We start from the raw sequence: 6125 nt of genomic DNA on the forward strand, positions 1-6125 counted from the left end.
AGCCTGATGTGGGACTCGATCCCATAACGCCAGGATCACGCCCTGAGCCGAAGGCAGACGCTTAACCGCTGTGCCACCCAGGCGCCCCCAATGTGTTCATTTTTAAGATGAAAGGGGATGAAAGGATGCTTCTTTATCTATTTAAAAGCTGGGGTGCCTGGGTGGCACAGCGGTTAAGGGTCTGCCTTCACGCTCAGGGCGTGATCCTGGCGTTATGGGATCGAGCCCCACATCAGGCTTCTCCGTTGTGAGCCTGCTTCTTCCTCTCCCACTCCCCCTGCTTGTGTTCCCTCTCTCGCTGGCTGTCTCTATCTCTGTCGAGTAAATAAAATCTTTAAAAAAAATTAAAAAAAATAAAAGCTAATAAAAGAGTTACAAATCTCTATATATGTGTCGAGTTTTTTTTTTTTTCAAGAATTGAAATTCTTTCAAATAACACAGTTGAAATTTTTTTCCTAAAAGTTTATTCTTTGGACCTCAATTGTCAGTTTTTCTAAAAGGAAAATACTGCAGAAACAATATATTTCAGTCCAGGCTAAAGAATCACATACCTTCTGATTTGGTGGTTACAATCCAGAATCACCTGCTATTGAGTCTGTATCTCGATTGTTTAGCTCTTCTTCTGAGTCTTAGAGGTACTTCTGTAACCTCCGTTCAAAACTCCCACCCTCTTGTTTAGTAGGTTTTTTCCTACCCCACCCCCCGCACTAGCCTGAGCTGATTTTGCAACAAAAATATTTTAATCATATATTCTAAGTGGTTGCACTCTCTCTTTATGGTAAGAGGCAATAGAAGATGGCTACCACCAGGAAAAGCACAAATCTTTTTTTTTTTTTTTAAAGATTTTTATTTATTTATTTGACAGAGATAGAGACAGCCAGCGAGAGAGGGAACACAAGAAGGGGGAGTGGGAGAGGAAGAAGCAGGCTNCTGATTTTGCAACAAAAATATTTTAATCATATATTCTAAGTGGTTGCACTCTCTCTTTATGGTAAGAGGCAATAGAAGATGGCTACCACCAGGAAAAGCACAAATCTTATAAAAATTTTGCTCCAAAAGTATTAATAACTCTTTCAAAAGAGATTAAAACAAATTTTAGTAAAAAATCAAGTGACTGCTATCAACAGTTGTTATGCCCACTTTCATATATAATATTTCATTTGACTCTGTATTAGTTTGCTAGGGCTACTTGACAAATTACCTCAAACTAGGTGACTTTAAATAACAAAAGTTTATACTCTAACAGTTCTGGAGGCCAAAATTCCAAAATCAAGGTGTTGGCAAGGTTGGCTTCATCTGAAGTCTTGGAGGGAGAATCTACTCTATGCCTCTTTCCTAGCTTCTGGTGACTGCCGGCAGTTCTTCGCACTTCTTGGCTAGTAGCTGCGTAACTTCATTCTCTTCCTTAGTTTTCACATGATCTTTCTGTGTCTTTTTGTTTTCTCCATTTCTGTCTCTTATGAAGACACTTGTCATTGGATTTAGGGCCCACTCTAAATCCAGGGTAATCTCCCATTTTGAGATTCTTAATTAAATCTGCAAAGACACTACTTTAAAATAAGGTCACATTAAGAGGTACTGGGTGTTAGGACATATCTTTTTGGGCTTGCTATTCAACCCATTAGATCCTTCAGTAGTCTGTGGGATGGGTGACAATGTTATCCCCTTTTCACATATTAGTAAGCAGAGGCTGAAATCACATAGCCAGTACTGTGGAAAAGCAGGACACCAACCAAAACCTCATTTAAGATCAGTGCTCTTTCTTCTATGTCGCAGCCTGTCTTGACATACTATCTTTGCTTACATAATCATTTCATCTTTTAAATAGAAAATAATACATATTTTAACATTGTTCATAGGTTTGACAAAGTTGTATATTTATCAGCATCCTGTTTATTTTCCTTGATATAAAATGATTATTGTTAACCACCTATTCCTAACAAAGTTCTTCAGCTTTTCAGAAAGCAAAGGAAATTAAGAGAGAAACCAAATATATTTTTTCGCATCATCCTCAGCCATTATTTTTTTACTCATGATTATAATCTTTTGTTTATATTGGTCTGCTTCTGCTTCCTCTCATCTCACTTCCAGATCCCTGGGGTTCAACGAGCGATGGGCACTCTTGAAAAAGCCCAGGGAAGGCATGCTGGCTCTGTCTACAATTCCCTTTTCTTGGCACTCTGTGTAAATAATCAAGGATGCACCTGTCCCATTACAGACATGGGAATAAGGCCATGATGCATGTTTGAGTTTTGTTTTGTAAAAGCATCTATTTTGTAGACTGGTCCTGTTGAGACCAGACCACAGAGAGCACAAGGTAACATGTGAATAAACTTGCTGCAAGGTATGACACATGGCAGTAATTTGCCTGAGTGACCTAAGGAGCCTTGTCTATCTTCCCATGCTTTTCTATGATTTGGAATATTCTACAGTCTCACAAAACTTAAATATCCAATTCATATTGAGTCATTTATAGAAATCCAGTATATACAGGAAGGATGGAATAATTGTTTGGTTTTGTAAAGCAATTCTTGATTTAAAAAAATAGTTTACATTCCTATATCACTGAATGCTTGCCTTATATCAATCTTGCTTAAAAGGGGTTACAAAGTAAATAATATGCAGGTAAAAAGACTAATCTAAAAATTTGAGCATTAGAATTTTTTTTTCCAAATTAAATGCCTACTCACGTACACATTCTACCTTCACAAAAATAATTCTTCCTTGAAGTCAGTTCCACATTTTCCAAGAAGTTCTGAATTCCAGGTTTTGATGTCCTTCTCTTCTCGAATTTGATTAGCAGTTAGTTTGTACTGTGCAATTTAATTTTTTTATTATTTAGCATGTACATTATAGTTTTGAGTGTTTATCTCATATCTTATCACCAGACTATCCAGAACATGGTACTTGCCCTGGTGCCTACAAGTAATAGCCCACATGGCAGATATTAAGCTATGACTGATACAAGTACAAACTATGATTATTTTAAGCCCAGAGCTGATAGCACTGTATTTCCTACTATATTACATAATACTTAACATTATTACAGGTTTGATATGTACCTGTGATATGTATAGGTTTGCTAGGTACCTGGAACAGTATCTGTACTGTTCCAAATGCCTTCTATATATTCACATCAGTTTGTGGAAATTTTGAGGACTAAATGGTTTGTTGGGAAATTACAGCAGCATTGTCATTGTTTTAAGGATTATAATTTTCATCCAAGTTTTGGTTGATAGCACTTTCTGGAGGACATTGTTGCTATTATGTAAAGTCAGGATCAACCTGACTTTCATCTTCAGTTTCTTCTTCCTCTCTGTCCCTTTTCAATGTTTTCAAGAATTCACATTTTTTATCAGTGCTCATTCAAATCAGTTTGGATACATGAGGCTGTTGATTAGTTTTGTCAACAAGTGAATAAGAATTTGAGTGATTATACTCTTTTATTAAATTTTTTTCACTAACATTCTTGGCAGCTGATTCAAGATTATTAAAATTGCCAATACTGTAGGTGGACTTATGAGTGAAAGAAGTCCCAGCTTTAGTTTCTTTAGTTTGGCTTTTCCATGGTGAGCTTTTGTAGGAAGAGCAGCTCATTTAGGGACTAAGACTTTATACCGCTTGAACCAGCCTTGTTCTTAACTGGCTATAACTAAAAATTTTCTACTCCTATGTCCAGATATCTGCCAGTCTTTTATTATTTTTTATTATTATTTTAAAGATTTATTTATTTATTTATTTGAGAGAGAGAGAGAGAGAGAGAGGGGGATTCTGTGTGAGTGGGGGGAGGAAAGAGGGAGAGAACCTACAGGCAGACTTCCCACTGAGCATGGAGCCTGACATGGGGCTCAGTCCCACGACCCATGAGATCCTGACCTGAGCTGAAACCAAGAGTCAGTTGCTTAACTGACTGAGCCACCCAGGACCCCTCTGCCAGTCTTTTATATCATCTTCCTCAATGATCAGAATTCTTAGTACTCTAGATATAGGTTTTAGAGGCTATTCTAAAAAAGAAGCTTCGGAGAGTTTTTTGGTTGAGTATTTGTGTGTTTGGGCATGTAGGCCCTATATACCTAGAGCTAAAGATGTTCACTTTAGTTATCTCTCATATTCAAGAGTTAAGATATATGATCTTCAGCTTCAACCTGTTTGTATTCTCACTTGTCTCCCCTTGGCACCTCCCCATTCCCACCCTTGGTTTCATTGTCAGGGACATTATTTTTGTGGAGTCAGGGTTTTTTTTTTTTTTGTGTGTGTTTGGTCTAGAACGGAAATTACTGCTATAAGGAAGAGAACTTCTACCATAGTATCTGTCATGGACTGAATGTTTGTGTTCTCTACAAATTCATATGTTAAAGTTCTAACCCCCAATGTGATGGTATTTGGAGATTGGGGGCTTTTGGGAGGTAATCAGATTTAGCTGAGGTCTTAAGAGTTGGGTCCTTATGATGGGATTAGTGCCCTTTGAAGAAGAGACTAGAGAGCTTGCTCTCTCTTTCCCCAACATACCAGGACACAACATAAAGTTGGCCATCTGTAAGGCAAGAAGAGAGCTCTTACCAGGAACCTGACCATACTGGTATCTTGATCTTGTACTTCCCAGCCTCCAGAACTGTGAGAAATAAATGTCTGTTGTTTAAGCCATCCAGTCTATGGAGTTTTGTTATAAAATTTCAAGCAGACTAAGACAGCATATTCCTTTTAATAATTTATGTTTTCAATACCATTTATTCCTTGGATACATCACCCAATTTTTCTTACCTTAGAGTGTTACCTTCATTAGGATGCCCAATACCAGAGTCAAAATTGTTTGGAGAATTTTGTTATCTATGATTTACATCATACCAACTTTTTGTCCATGAAAAATTTTCATAATCCTTCTCAAAATTCAATGATGATTTTTGATGGTAGAGAAGAAAAATTAAAGTTATGCTGTGCCATTTTGGGTGAAGTCTCTGATTCAATAAAAAACAGTCTTCAATATCTCATAGCATGTCCAAAATTCAACATGTGTTAGAATTTTTCTCTGAAATTGTGTTTTCAGTTTGTTTTCTAAACTTTGTTTTCTTTGAAATAATGCCCAGGTTTTTTTTTTTAAGATATATAAATATATATCTTTAAAATATGTAGCTCTTGGATATAGAATCATTTCATCAGTTACCTGTACTTCTGTTAAAAAAATTTATATAGCGATCTTCAAAATTAGCCAATTTCTTTGCTTTTTTTTTTTTTTAAAGATTTTATTTTTTATTTATTTGACAGAGATAGAGACAGCCAGTGAGAGAGGGAACACAAGCAGGGGGAGTGGGAGAGGAAGAAGCAGGCTCATAGCAGAAGAGCCTGATGTGGGGCTCGATCCCATAACACCGGGATCACGCCCTGAGCCGAAGGCAGACGCTTAACCACTGTGCCACCCAGGCGCCCCTGCTTTTAAGATCATAATGTATTCTGAAGCCTGTTTCCATATTGTTTCATGTTCTTGTACAGTTGACATCCTTTTCAGATGAAATAGGTTCAGGGGCTAAAAAGCAAAACCAGGAGAAAATTTCACATCTGAAGGAAAAACATTTCAAATCATCATGGAGACATGTAGCTATCTTGGCACTACCATGCTCCTGTGAAATGGCAACATCTTAAATAAATTTACACTTTTAATGTCTTCATTTAGAAAAGTTGTACCACTGTGACATGGAACAAGCTAACATCAGAAATGCCTATAACTTTTAATAAAGATAAAAATATCTATCGTGAAACTTCAGCAATATTTAAACAGTAATTTGAAACTATTTAAACTACTCAGCATATGGATCAAAAATATCTTACAGCTCTGGCTGAAGAATACCAATGAAAGAGAGGAAGGCAAAAATTCTACCGGCTTAAATTCCTTACCATTTATAATCTGTTTTGAACCTAAATATGGAAGAAATGTCTGAATCTTTAAAAAAATTAGAATTTTACTATTTATTTTGATAAAAATCATATCAAAATTATCCAAAACAGTTTTTAAAAATTAATTTTCTGCTATTATTTTAATAAACTTTAGGGTTAAAATTATTCAAAATAATTATATTATAAAAAAGGCCACCTCAAGTATCTGGAAACTTTTATTAAAAACATAGATGATG

At 36.2% G+C, this 6125-nt stretch overlaps 1 pseudogene; it reads right to left on the reverse strand.

Moving 5' to 3' along the window:
* The window catches only part of LOC109488504, a 181014-nt pseudogene that overhangs the window by 15809 nt on the left and 159080 nt on the right, over positions 1 to 6125 (reverse strand).

Source organism: Ailuropoda melanoleuca, chromosome 20 (genome assembly GCF_002007445.2).
Source record: "Ailuropoda melanoleuca isolate Jingjing chromosome 20, ASM200744v2, whole genome shotgun sequence".
In the NCBI taxonomy this organism is placed as follows: domain Eukaryota; kingdom Metazoa; phylum Chordata; class Mammalia; order Carnivora; family Ursidae; genus Ailuropoda; species Ailuropoda melanoleuca.